This window comes from Peromyscus leucopus, chromosome 4 (genome assembly GCF_004664715.2).
Source record: "Peromyscus leucopus breed LL Stock chromosome 4, UCI_PerLeu_2.1, whole genome shotgun sequence".
Taxonomy (NCBI): Eukaryota; Metazoa; Chordata; class Mammalia; order Rodentia; family Cricetidae; genus Peromyscus; species Peromyscus leucopus.
This window is the reverse complement of record NC_051066.1, coordinates 149,048,906-149,063,359: the sequence shown is the minus strand read 5'-3', so window position 1 is coordinate 149,063,359 and position 14,454 is coordinate 149,048,906. Positions and strand designations below refer to the sequence as shown.

The 14,454-nt window shown below is 49.3% G+C and overlaps 1 protein-coding gene across 1 annotated transcript in view; it reads right to left on the bottom strand.

The window, feature by feature from the left end:
- Positions 1-14,089, bottom strand: part of Eya2 (EYA transcriptional coactivator and phosphatase 2) — a 168,238-nt gene extending 154,149 nt beyond the window's left edge. The window contains exon 1 of the mRNA XM_028868502.2: positions 13,992-14,089. The gene's annotated coding sequence lies outside the window, so the exon portion shown is untranslated. The remainder of the gene's footprint in view (positions 1-13,991) is intronic.
- Positions 14,090-14,454: the final 365 nt, after the last annotated feature.

Here is a 14,454-nt window from a genome sequence, read left to right as displayed (position 1 = left end):
CTTTCTTTCTTTCTTTCTTCCTTTCTTTTGTTCTTTCTTTTTTCTTTTTTTCTTTCTTTCTTCCCCCTCTCCCCCTCCTTCCTTCCCTTCCCTTCTCTTTTCCTTCTTCTTTCCAGACAGCATTTCTATGTGTAGTTTTGGTGCCTGTCCTGGAACTCACTCTGTAGACCAGGCAGGCCTAGAACTCACAGAGATCCACCCACCTCCACCTCCTGAGTGCTGGGATTAGAAGGTCTTCACCTTCTTTTTCAAGTGACCCTTCAGGGTCACTCACTGTTTTGGAGCTTGCTGATTGACTAGACTGGCTGGGCCAGCAAGCCCCAGGATCCTGTCTCTGCGTCCCAGAGTTGGGATTACAGGTATTTATGCTTGCACTTAGCTCTCTACCTGAATGTTAGGGATTCACACCCAGGTCCTCACACTCACATGCTGAGTACTTTACTGGCTGAGCCACCTACCAAGCCCCCACTGGATTTTTTACTCTTGACAGTATCCTCCTCTGGAGTAGAGCCTGGTACAGAGTAGGTACTCAATTCATGCTTTGGAATGTATGGATTAGTGCAATTTCTATTCAATAGAAATGGGGGATGAGTAAGGGGAGGAGGTAAGAAGTAGCTGATTGCCTGTTCATTAGAAACAAGGTAGAAACTTCTGGAGGAAAACATTGTCTACAACAGAAAGCAAAGGACAAGAAATAGAAAGAAGAAAATCCTTAGTGGGTGCCAGCAACTGCTGTAAGCTGGGGCTCCAGGGCCCGTCTGTCCTCCCCGAGCCTTGACTCACAAAACCCAGGGTCCTCGGACACAGGGCTGAGGTCTTTACTCTGGCTGGGCAACAATGGGCTAAGCCCCCACCGGCCTCAGTTTCCTTATTGTGGCTACTAATCCTCAGAGGCTTTGACTCTCAGGCTTCCGTAGACGACCCCTGGGAACCTCTCAGGCAGGGCAGGGGGAGCCAGAAGTGAGTATCTTGGGATCGATCTTCAGCTGATCCTAAAATCCGAGCTCCTTTACGGGTCATTCCCGAGCTGCGGGCCCTTCCCCTCTCTTCACCCCCAAATGAGCCCAGGAACAGTTATGTCCAACAGAAAGCTTGGATCCTGAAGGCTGAATCCTTCTCTTCAGCAGGTGATACGCAGCTTTTAACGACTGCGGTGGGTCAGGTTGGGTCAGGGGCCTCCTGGCGCAGATCACATCTGTGACCTCTATTCCCATCATCTCACTGAGAAAGAAACTGAGACTGGGAGAGGTCGCGTGAGCCTGGGGCTGTGAGACCAGTGGGTACAGCCACAACAATGCTTCCATCTGTGATGGACCACATCCACAGCAGTGGTCCTGTAAGATCACAGTGGAGCTGAAATTTCCCTCTGCAGGGTGACATCATAGCTCCTGAATCATCGCAGTGTGCACAATAATGTTGGGGTGGTTGGCACTGGCGTAAACTATCTCATGGCGCCCTCAGAATAAACACAGTGCACACGATTACTCATAGCACATCAGACTCGACCAAGACAGTAAACCACCTGTCAGCACCCAAGGACCAGCTTCTGCTACTTCACATCATCGTCGGAGCGTGTCCCGCCTCCATAGTGTAACGTGGGATGCTGCGCACACCAGAGCAGTCTTGGCTATTATGTTCACTGCCGGCATCTGGATCGAATACAGCAACTGTATAGCGCAGACTGGTGTAAATGCACACAGCGTTCACACAGCAACTAAACCACCCAATGGCGTGTTCCTCGGAATGTTCTAACTACAACTAAGTTTCTTTCTGCAGCTAAGAAACTTTTACCTGCTTTGCACACCTGTGTTTAGTTCATCCATGACACGGTTAAGTGAGGGGGAGTGGGAGGGAGCTGGATTCTGCGTTCTTTCTGGGTGGTAGAGGCTGGGCAGTGTAGTAATCAGGAAACATCACTCCTGACCCAGGCCTCACATAAAAGCCTGGCTTGACCCCTTCCCTGTGTGGACTTGAATGGGCCACTGTGTGCTGCCCTTTGCTGGTCTATACTAGCAACAGCTGTCATGAGGAAGCAGGAAGTTTGTGTCTCTGGCCATTCAGGGTTGGACCATGCAGAAAGGACGCTCAGACTATTGCTGCCACCTCTGTATGTGCCCAAAGCTGGGCCACACACATGCACACACATGTACCATGCAGCTGCTCAATCAGCTGAGACCAGCGGTGTGTGTAGGCCTAGACAGCCATGACTGACAGCCTCGGGCACCTCGCTCCTTTCATCTTATGCCCGGATGACAGAGCACAGAGCAGCAAGACCAGAGTCTCACTACGCCAGAGTCTCGTTATTTGAGGGGAGTTTAGAAATAAGTATTTCATTGTATTTTATTTTCAGTTTTTGAGACAGGGTCTTGCTATAGAGCCCAGGCTACCCTCAGAATTGAACACTTCCTGCCTCTGCCTCCTGAGCACTACATATCCTACCATGTCTGGCTTAAAATATTCCCTCCCTCCCTCCCTCGTTCCCTCCCTCCTTCCCTCTCTTCCTTTCTCCTTCCCTTTCTGTCTTTCTTCCTTCCTCTTTTTCTTTTTTGGTTCTATTGAGACAGAGCCCCAATCTGTAGCCCAGGCTAGCCTGGAACTCATGGCAATCCTCCTGCCTCAGCCTCCAAGTGACTGGGATTGCAGGCCTAAGCCACTACACCCTTCTTAAAATATTTCCTTTTAAATAAAGAGGTCACGGAGAAACCTCTGACCCTCAGACACAACACGTCAAGACTTTGCTCTAGAATTCAGCCACACCGGTTTTGTTGTTAATTAGTTTATGGGCTTGGGTTTTAAATCATTCTAAACTGTTTTACGATTAGCAGTAAAAACTTTGGAGCCCATTGGCCCTAAATTTTTTTTCCTGTTTTCCAAAGTCTAAGGAGAGAAATGTCCCTGCATGTTTAAGCTACTGTGGAAGGGTGCACACCTCGCTCAAAAAGAAGACTCATAGATTGCTGCAGAATGTCTCCAATCCAGAGACTGGGTACTTGAGAAGCAGTGGGGTTGGCCTAGGACAAGCGACTTTGACTTTCACCCTCTTGTTTTGAGTTCTTCTGAGGGCAGGTCTGCTCCCACATGCAAATTTTAAATTGTAAGACATGCTTATGATGTGTATATGTGTTTGTACATGTGTGTGCATGCGTGTGCAAGTGCACATATGTTTGCGTGACTTCACTGTGCATGTGTGTGTGAAGGCCAGAGATCAACATCAGTTTTTCGGGTCAGAAGTTATCTACCTCTTTTTGGAGGCCGAGTCTCTCACTGGCCTGCCCCTCTCTAGCCAGGGAGCCCCAGGAATCGGCCTGTCTCCCCCACAAAGCTCCGGGTTTGTAAATGAGCATTACCATACTTTGTGTGGGTTCTGGAGTCAAACTCAGGTCCTCTTGCTTGTAAGACGAGCATTTTACAGACTAAGCTGCCTCCCCAGCCCTGGGATATTATTTGATTGAAGTCCTTATAACAAATCTGACACAAAGTTATCTGTCTCCTGAGCTGGCAAAAGTCCTGAGGCTCAGAGGGCTCTTGGGATCTGTCACACAGAAAGTAGGTGCCAGGGTGAGGAGTCAAAGACATAGCACTGGCCCTGCATGTCTGAGGAGGCGGTCCCTCTTGGTGGGCACAGGTTCTTAAGAGTTCTGGAGGTCCTCACAGCCCACTTGGGTTCCTCTCTCTATCTGCTATCAAAAAAATGTATATACTGGTTCTCAAGTGAGCTAGACAAGGAGGACATAGATATGCTAACGTGGACGGGGAAATCATGAGAGACCTCAGCCCTACACAAAGAACTGTCATCAGCCAAGGAAGGCTGGAGGCAGGAGAAGTCTTCCTCAGGGAAGAGCACACTAACTGACTGTCCAATATACCCAATGGTCAGCCCTGAAATCATACACACAGGTTACATTATACACACACACACACACACACACACACACACACACGCACGCACACGCAACAAATTAATGAAAAAAGAGACCATAAATTAGGAAAGGCAAGGAAGGGTATGTGGAAGGGTTTGGAAGGAGGAGGGGGAAGAGGGAAGTGATAAAAGGACATTAAAATCTCAAAAATAAAAGAAAAAATTTTGAGAACTGAATGATCAGTCTTTTTGTCTTTTGAGACAAGATTTCTCTGTGTAGCTCTGGCTGTAGACCAGGCTGACCTTGAACACAGAGATCCACCTGCCTCTGCCTCTGGAGTGCTGGGATTAAAGGTGTGTACCACCACCACCTAAGGAAAAAAAAATTTTTTTTAATTACTGGTTCTTAGTGAAAAGAGAGGGTAAGAACCACAGAAACCCTGGCTGGTTTAATATAGAGAACTGCCATCAGTCTCTCAATTTGTCACACAGACACACCTGTAACACAAGGGTCTTGGTTTTGTGTTGTTTTTGTTATTTTAATGTGTAAGAGCATTTGCGTGCAAATATACACATCATGTACATGTAGTACCTATGGAGACCAGAAGAGGGCAGAATTAGAGAAACAGGCATTCGTCAGCCTCCATGTGGATGTTGGGAACCCAACCCAGGTCCCCTGGAAGAGCAACCAGTGAGTGCTCTCAACTGCTGAACCATCTCTCCAGAACTTTACCATGAGGATTTCTGGGGAGACAATTAACACTTTGTGAAAGTTCACGGCACCTAAAAACTTGGTGAGGTTTTTAATCTACTACGCTTCCCCCATCCCTCTCTGGATATTGAGACGATCTCAACCTCTAATACTCTCATAGTTTCATTCTCCAATGTCCCAAAGTCTGGGGACATTTCACACTCTAAGGAAAGCAAAAGACGAAAGTCACCATCCCGATGCATTCCTACCACAGCCCCCAAAACCCGCAGGTTACCTGCATTGTGAATGGGGAAACTGAGGCAAAGCTAGGCTCTGAACCCAGGTCTTGGCTGTCAACAACATACAAACTCCCTATCTATAAAGTCTGGGGGAGAGCATTGTTGAGATTAGGTTAGCTCAGATCAGATCTGGATCATTCCAAGGTGGTCCCTCAGAGGGTCACTAGCTAGTTAGTGAGTTTCAAGGACACTCCATGAGTCTTTGGCATTAGGAGAGAATCTTTTGTTTTTCTTTTTCAGCCCCTTAAGGTTTGCTAAACGGAGCAAGAACCTCATTTTCCCCCCTTTCTGTGACTTCCCTTTCATTTAAATGGGAAAACATGCATTTCAAAGAGGTTCAATGGCGGTGTTGAAGTCTCAGGTTCAATCACAATGTCCCCATTGTGGCTGGGGACTCCTTGGCCTTTAAGCTTGGGTTATAAAAATTTGGTTTGAGCCCAAAGTCTGGCTTTAATAGAATATTTTAATTTTGTTTAATGAATATTATTTTAAGTCTATTTGGCAGTTTAAAAATGTGTTCTTTTATTTTCAAATTAAGCTTTACCCGTGATCTGTGCTTTCTTGGGGGTGTGGGTACAGTGTGCAGCGGGGGCGATAACGATACAAGCTACCATTTATTGAGTGCTTACCATGTGCCAAGCGCCCCGTGAATGCGTGCCACCTCATTTAGTGTGCGCAGTCTTTCCAGGAACAGGCGCTGCACCCAGAAGTGGCAGTCTAGGGCACCGTGAGTAGCCAAGATCGACACCAGCTCTGTCTGAGTTTAGGGCCTGTGCTCTCAACCACAGCCCACACTCTCTCCACGCGGACCTGCAGTTTCCAGGCATCTCACTGGCCTGGTGTGCAATTCTCTGTCATCTTTATAGCCGGCTTATTAAACACAGACCATCGGGACCACAAAGCCAAGGCGGTCACAGGTGATGTCTTTAAATTTTCACCACAGTCGATGGCAAAATCCTTATTATCATTATCACACCCAGTTTTATAAACGGAGAAACTGAGGCACAAAGAGCTAAGTCATTAGCCTCAGGCCACGTGATCACCGCAGTGCTTGCCTCGGTCATCGCTCACACTCTGTCCACTGCTGCTACACTTTATCTTATTGCTGTAATCTCCACTGGAAGGCGAACTAGAATCCCCATTGTGCAGACGAGAACACTGAGGCACAGACAAGTGCGGTGACAGGTGGGTAAATACCAGGAGAGGACTTCAACCCTAGCAGACCAGGGGTTCCAGCAAGGCTCCCATGTGGGGAAAGCTGAGTCTTCCCACCCTGCACCATTTCCCAGGGAGACAGGGAGCAATGGTCAGGGTACCAGCATGTCCCACAATGCACAATGCAGTTTGGGGCGCAGAAGCTGAGCTGGGCTTCTTGGGGTGAGAGCATCTGCAGAGTTGCTTTATCCCTCATCCTGCCGTGGGAGCTACAGAAAGCTCTAGAAAGGTCCGGGAGTCACAGCAACACCTATCACCGGGACTAAGGCAGGGATACAGCTCTTATCCCAGGATACAGACATGAGTCCCACTCTTGTGGGTCTCTCTGATCACAGGCACGGAAGTGTCTCTGAGGAAAGGCTAAGAATGAAGGTGCCGGGAAACACAGCATGTCTTCGGAATGGTTTATCAAATGCTCAACGCACACTCTTTCTTGTCAACGGAATTCATCTTGACATACTGCAATGGGTCAGGGGTCAACATATTTTGCTCTAAAGGGGCCCAGCCAGTGTGTCAGGCTCCGTGGGCTGCACAGTCCCCGTAGTGACACTGAGGTTGTTAGAGTGGGACAGCAGCTGGGGACAGCCAGCTGCAGGGTTGGGGACCGCCAGCCCAGGCGGGCTGCAGACCAGCTGGATTGCGGGTTGCCACAGCCCCTAGCTCCAAACATGCCTGGGCTTCCTCAAGGGCAGATTCGAGGACAGCATCTTCCTCTTTCTTCCAAGGATGCCTTCTATTTTGACCCTCTGCGAATACCCATAAGGCCATGCACGTGGAGCTGACTTTAAAGTCTGCCTGCCCAGGGCCGACGTGGAAGCTGCCTGTTCTAGGGGCTTCGGACCAGAACTGGACGTAATCCTGGCTCTGACACAGGCTATAGGACCCTGACCACGTGACTTTATCCACCCCACACATTCCATTTCCACATCTGTAAAATGGAGATAATAACAGCTTACTCCATCCAGAGACAAAGCAAAATATTTCCTAAGTGTCGTGGCTGGCACCCAGCTCATCTTCAATAAACAGGGCGACTGGCTGTTGCCAACAATTCTTTCACACCGGCAGCATTTTTTTTTTCCAAAATCAAAGAAACCAAAAATTAATTCACTGAAGTAAAAATATAAAAAGGCAGACAAACTTTCCAGAGTAAGCTCTCTAAAGTTACCCTGAGGGTCCCAGAGGTCAGAAAACACCCCGTCCTGGATCAAACCACTGGAAACCCCGCCCTCCATGCCTCTCTGCCTCCCCAAGTCTGCATCCACGTCCCTGTACCAGTCTGTCTTTTTTGTGGTGCCTGAGCAATGTGGAGACATTCCATGAGTTTCAGGCATCTGCTGAGATGAAGACATCACCCCGCTGCCCCTTCCCCCGACACCCCTCCTTCCCCCAACACCCCAGCCACCAGCTTCTGGGGGTGGGGACCAGTCTCTTCAGCAAGAGGAAAACACACAGAGCTCAGGGTCCTCACAGACCGGAGGTGAATAATCTCCTAGGCTTCACTCTTTGTCAGGGCTGGATGGGGCCAGAACTCTGTTGACAACAGGGACGCAAGTCACAACTTGTTGTGGCACTTGAGACCATCCATCCCAGCAGAGCCGTCAGTCACTCTCAGCTTCCCTTGCCTTCCCAGTGGCAAAGGAGGCCAGAAGGACGCCATCCTCCCCCTTCCCACCCCTTCCCAAGCAAGCAGGGAACACAGACCTTTGCTGGAGAGATACACGGTGCTAGAACATTCCAAAACAAAAGTGGCCATATGTGCAAATAATATACACCCACAAGAGCAAACAATCTCTATGGGCTGACACCTTTTCTGTCTCCCAGAAGAGGGTTAAATCCTTTGTGGAATTCCTATCAGCAACTGGCTTGGTACCAAATTCAGGGACATGCAGACACACTGTGTGTACACTTCAGGAAGCGGGTGGCTAGTGAGAGCTAAAGGCTTGTCTTCACACTGTGCAGCCCACATTTTAAAAATCACAGAAACAAAAAAGAAAAAAATCATGGGAAACGTTAATACTTCAACCACAACGTGACCATGAGATGGGGAATAAGAGGCGAGGAAATTGACCGGGGACCACAGAGCGTTTTAACCTCTGACTCCCACAGATCTGAACATCAGGAGGAGGCATCAGTGGTGACAGATAGACCCTGAACCCAGTTTTTCCTCTAGAATAGTGAAAGAGAAAGTTCCAGAGGAGACCGCCATTCCGGCCTCTCCTTTTACCACAAGACGTCTTTGCTAGTCCTCGGAGAACCCAGATCAAGTCAGGAGCAGAACACCCCTCTTCTGTGTCCAATTCAACCAAACACGTCTAACAGGCAGGAATTCGGACTTGGCCCAGGGAACGACGGCTGGTGGTTTTGTCCTGTTTTGGTGACCTTCAGTACGTTTATTTATGCACTTCAAGCCCATGATCTAATCATGTCGGTTTGGCTTCCCTGCTCATAATAGCAGCCTGTAAAAAGCTATTGAGAATTCCCCGTGTTTTCTCATTTTGGGTCAAGAAAATAAAAATCGATATCAAAGTAACCTTTATAAAAATTTAAAGGCCTGTACAACCCCCCAAAACATGGAGTGTTTCACCTGAACGTAGGCTGTCTCTTAGAGCCTCCTTAAGGTGCAAGTTCTGGTGTCCGCCTACGTGAGAGTTAGCTAAGAGGGACCTTTTTGACCTAAGTCAAACAATGACATTTAAAACTCACGTTAAAGCAATTACCATGCAGAATCTGCCCGTGTTTTTCCCATTTCTTAAACAGAAGTGTGTATGTTTTCGCATAGTTTCCTGCAGTGATTTTGTTTCTTGGCAAACTCACGTCGTACCATGAAACCCAAAGTATTCACGATGGAGGAACAATAATGGCCGAAACAGACCCGGCTGCTTCTGCCATGATTTTTCTTTACAAAATTAAAATGTCTACTGCTTAATACGCAGTCTATTTCAGTTCTGGAAAATGGTGCTTAGGAGATAAACAGAAAAGGGGCAGATCCCCGCCTCTAGAGGATGCAGGAAAGAGTGTGTTGCCATACATGTAGGAGTAGGAGTTGGATCGTTCAGTTCCTCATTCTTCAGGGGGCGGGGGTAATGTCGACTTTTATCATTTTCCCTTCAATTACAATCCCTACGAGCTGACTGTTTCCTGGATGAACACAAGCAGATATGCTCGTCTGAGTTATGCCTGAGAATACACAGACTTTTAAAAGTTAATTTTCCCAGATATCCAGACTGAAGGGGAAAGTTGGATGCCATCGACATCACACGCATTTTATGGTATGGGCACAATACTATTGCCGGTAAATGACAAGACAGTTTTTAACCTCTGTTAAATTCTTCACACATTTTTAAAGATGTTTAAATTGGCGTTCTTTCGCACTGGCATTTCTGTTTTAAATTTCTGCATAGACTCAAGAGTACAAATTCATATATCAAAACACCGGGAGCTGGCAAATCTCTGTTGGAAGTGCTATAATCGCAAGAAAGGAACGGCTGTGAGGCCGAGGCCCCTGCTTTCAGCAGGATGGCGTACTGAGATCCTGTGTTCCATCCATTTCCCTCTGCTTCCCTTCCAAGGATGCACCTCTCAGGCCCTAATAACCATAAGCCTGTGCGTCCACACATTCAGGCTACTGGTAGCATCCCTTGACATTCTAAGTGGCCAAGACGAACTGCTTCTGTTACCTGACTCTCCAGACCACCTGTTCCAAATTACTTTGTCCTCCAAATGTTTATAATCGAACCCCAGGCCAGCTTCCACCCATAGCAATACAATGCAGCTCCTTCCGGGAAAGCCGACCTGAGCTGTGCCTACGGTAATGTTTAGGGCCTTCTCTCTGCCGGTAAATTTATTGACTCATTTTAGGAACAGAACTGCTCGGTGTTAATATAAAAGGGACAAATCAAATTAGCCCTCGTAAATAAACAGCCGTTTTCCTTGACAGGACCAGACTCAGACTGCTAAATACGACTCCCAGGGTTTCTATTCCTGTTTTCTAAATACTGAATATGATTTCCCTTCTATTTAAAATGAGAGAGAGAGAGAGAGAGAGAGAGAGAGAGAGAGAGAGAGAGAGAGAGAGCAACCAGGAACCAGGGCAGCTTCAGAAAATAGTTTGCTCTGTAAATGTGCAGAACCGTCCAAACTGAGTGTCACCCTCCAGGGGGAGGGAGAGCAGGGTTTTCGGAGGACTTGGTGAGGCACCATTGGGGAACCGAAGGCTTGGGTTTCATCTGCACTTCATTTGCGGCCTGTGTGAGTCATCTGCTCTGTGACTCAGTTTCCTCCTTAACAAGGCTGGGCTATTAATAATAGATAATAGACACCCAAAGGACTGCTGTGAAGAGCCACCCTAAGGACCGCCGAGCTGATCTGACTGTTGTCCTCTGCATTGAAGTCCTGGAAGTGGGGTGGCTGTTTTTGTTGTTTGTTTGTTTGTTTTTTTTAACAATGTGTGTTTCTATAAGTGAATCTTAAGGGTGGTCTATAAGTGAGAAAAACAGCATCAGCTTTCACTGGTCATGAACGCCAGTGAGAAGAAAAGGGAGAAGACACATGTAAAAATGTGTAGCTTGCTTCAGCTCGAGGTACACTGGGCAGGGACTTTCCTACCACGAATTGCACGCTACAAAGAATGAGCTCCTGTGGGTCAGTTACAGGGAGACAAGTGGGTCTGCTACCACCAGCTGTCATTTCAAGCATCAGTCCCCGACGGAGGCTTGACCCTCCCTGGATTAGAAGGTGTCAGGCAAACATCATTAAAGCGGTTAAGACAAGCAAACAGCAAAACCGGAGTACTGTCACCAGCAAATTCTCCACTCATTGTTTTCCTACCAGAAGTTTCTTTGTGTGTGTGGTGTGTTTGGGACTCTTTTGTGGCCTCAGATGCTGAGGGGGAAGTGAGGTGCTCACAGAAACTGTGATTCTGGAATCAGGAAGAGTGTTGGGACTGAGTGAGAAATGAGAGAGAGAGAGAGAGAGAGAGAGAGAGAGAATGTGTGTGTGTGTTCTGTCAACAGGCCATGTTTTCTCAACTCCCGGGTTAAGCCTCTGTAAAGGATTCCTTCTGGGCAAACGCCTCCAACTCCTTATTCAGAACAAATACCCAGGAAAATGTTTCCTGACCACAGCAGAACCCAGTCTTGGTGACAGGCAGAAAGTGTGGCGTCTGGGAGTGACTCTCAGCCCCAAACCCCAAGATCGGGAGGCCATAGAACTAAGCAGCCCTCCCCTTTCAGAAGCCTCTGGGAAGGCAATTCTCTCTCTTAAGGAATTTCTCTCAAGCCCCACGGTCTGCCTTTGTATCTGGTGCCTAGATGAGAGGCAGGTAAATATCTCTGGCCATGTGACAGGAAGCCAGTCCTTTCTTCCAGACTTCACAGACAGACACACTACACACACCTCAGGTCTGTGGACACTGCCTGAGAGCTAGGCTCTCCCGTGTGCGCCAAGCATCCTTCATGGGCAGGACGCCTGCTCAGCAAGGGCGAGCCCCTGCCCCAGCTCCAGCTCCCCATCCATCCTCTTAGCTGCAGGGACTTCAGCAGCTGATCCAGCTGAGCAAGACCTCTCCCCTCCCTTGTTTTTCTGACAGCCATTGGCTGTCTCTGTAGCCAGAAACACATCTGCTGTGGGTCGCCCGGAACCTCACTCCCGCTCAGCGATAGCCCACGCTTTTGCTACACAGAAGTCTATGGCTGAGCTAATGAGTTTCAAAGGGGGCGACGCAGCTGAGGACACCCAGCACACATCTTGTGTATGTCTGTGTGTGGGGTGTGTGTGTGTGTGTGGCGGGGGTGGGGGGAACGGACGGACAGAGAAAGAGTTCTCGAGGAGCCTGGCTTGAGCGGTGATAGTTGGTTGGCCGCTTAGCCCTGGTCTCCTGCGCCCTGCACAAGTTATCTTTGGGAAATAGCTGAAAAATAAGGAAATGGTTTCTTCTTTGTCAGGAATGGGGTCATCTTGTCTTGGGGGAACCAAAAGACACCTTAAGTGGACGTGCCTGGACTGTACATACATTTTTGCAAACTGCCAGCGTCTCCACAGTGTATTCAACCCAATTCTGAAAGTACCCAGCTACACCGCGGGACCCAGTTTTCTGCCGGCTCTTCCCCTCTCCCACAGCAGCTAGCATCTTATCAATCTATCCAGGAACTAGACTCGAAATCTCTTACACACGACTTAAGGCAGCAGGGCATTTTGGAAGCAGTGTACTGTGGGTGGTTCCCCCCTCCCAAATGGTAATCCTGTAACAGGTCAACAAATCACATCTCTTTATGAGGTGTTTAACCCGGCACAAGAGTCATGAAAGATGCTAGAACTTGGGACATTACAACAGCTGGGTTTTTAACACATAAAAATATCGGGGCACAAGTCTTTTCATTTTTACTTCACATTGTTTAGTTATCTGACACTAAGAAACCAACTTATGTGTTTGTAAGTTATTTTTATGCGTTCGGGCACAGCACTCTACGAGCTCTCTAAGACACAGGAAGAAAATACCAATTATTTTAAGGTAAAACGGCTTATCAAGTTGTGAACTATGCTACAGAGGGGCCTAGGGACCTAAAAAACAGCACGCACACACACACACACACACATACACATACACACACACACACACACACACACACACACACACACACACACACACCACTGAGGTTCTTTCAGATCTATCCACATTGGTTTTTCTACAGCTGCAGAATTCCGAGTTTCAAATACACACTCGATATTACGTACGGTCACAAAAAATGATTTCAAACATTATCATTTCTTACATAAATAGCCTGTTAATTTCCCCCAGTCTGAAGATGTCTCAAGACAAGGAAATATTCGGCTTGAAGGGCTTAAGCTGGAGGGAAGGAGTGGGTATCTGCAGAACGTCTCTCTCTTCGCCAAAGATTATTTTGAAAAGTCTGTATGTTGGGGTCCAACACACTGACGCGGGCTGACGTGTCTGCTAACCCACACTCTGGTTAATAGAAATTTCACCCGAGCATCAAGGGCTTGTGGAATTAATAGACTTGACTCCAAATACAACTGTTGTCTCCAGTTGTAATTTCTTTGGGGCGGGTGACTTGTATACCTCGCGCTGTATTTTTTTTTTTTTAAGCCATTAAAGGTTGTGTAGCATTTCGGGTGGTGGAGGGAAGAGAGAAAGGACAGCCGGTAGCGAATGCCCTGCTTTTCCCGCAGGCAATCAGTGAGGGCTATCAAGTGCGAGTGAGTCCCGGATGGCTTTGGGGCAGTATGAACCTTGCAAGAAAGGCTCGCATTTAACCGCTGAGCAAAGCACGTTGAGGCTTTAGCAGTGGGATACTTCTCCCAGTCACGCTTCCCTAATACTCCTTGAGCCTGAGAGCTATTTGAAAAGCATTGAAGCAGCTAGGGCCCGTCCACAGCTGCCTGGCTAAAATAACTGCAGACCGCGCGCTTTCCCCTTACTACGAAACCCAGTCTAAGCGTTCTGACGGAAAGTTGTGTTAAAGTTTCAGCTCCAACTTCAGCGCCCTGAGCTGGACCACGGTTGGCTGCTGGATCTAAAGACTTTTCAAAAGAAAATCGGCGTGGAGGAGGGCCGGGCCAGCGGCCCCGAGTCCCAGTGGTTTGTCCCGCTCCTCGGCCGCTCCAGCACCCCGGCCCCGGGCATCAGCTTGTCCCTGGGTTCCTTTTGGGTGGGATCCGAGATTCACCACGAGCCTCCTCCGAGGCCAGGCATCTAACCAAACACAGAGAGACACGGCCGCGTCCTGCACTTGTCCCGCGCGCGGGAGTTGCCAACTTCAGTCACTGCGCCCCGCACCCCACTCACCTGGAACACGCGGGGAAACTGAGGCCCAGTGACCCTGAGGGATCCCGAGAGGGGATCTGCCTGCGGCCGCCGGGTCCCCGGGATCCGCGATCCCGCCCTTCGTCCCCCGAGCGCGGTACTCACCCGCGCAATGCAGAGGCGTCCCGAGCGGGCCAGGCCGGGTGACGGCACGCGGAGCGAATGTCGCGGCGCTGCGGCGGCCGCCTGTGCCGGGGACCGGCCCCCTGTCCCGGCCGCGGGTCTCCTGCGCCCCCGCGGGGCCGCGCCGTGCGTGGGGGCCGCGAGGCGCGGCGCTGACTCCGGGCGGAGACTCGGCCCTGCAGTGCGCGCTGCTCTCGCTGCCGCCGCTGCGCTCCCGGAGGAGGGACGCGCCGGCCTCCTCCCCGCGGCGACGCCCACGTCGCCTCCCGGCCCCGCAGCGTCCTCACCGCGGCCAGGCGCGGCCCCAGAGAGCCAGCAGCGCAGACAGGGACCGCGTGCACGCGTTCATCCATCCATCATCCACCCACCCATCATCTATCCATCCATCCATCCATCCTGCACTGCCTGTGCCCGGTCAGCTGCTCCACTAGAACAAGACCAACTC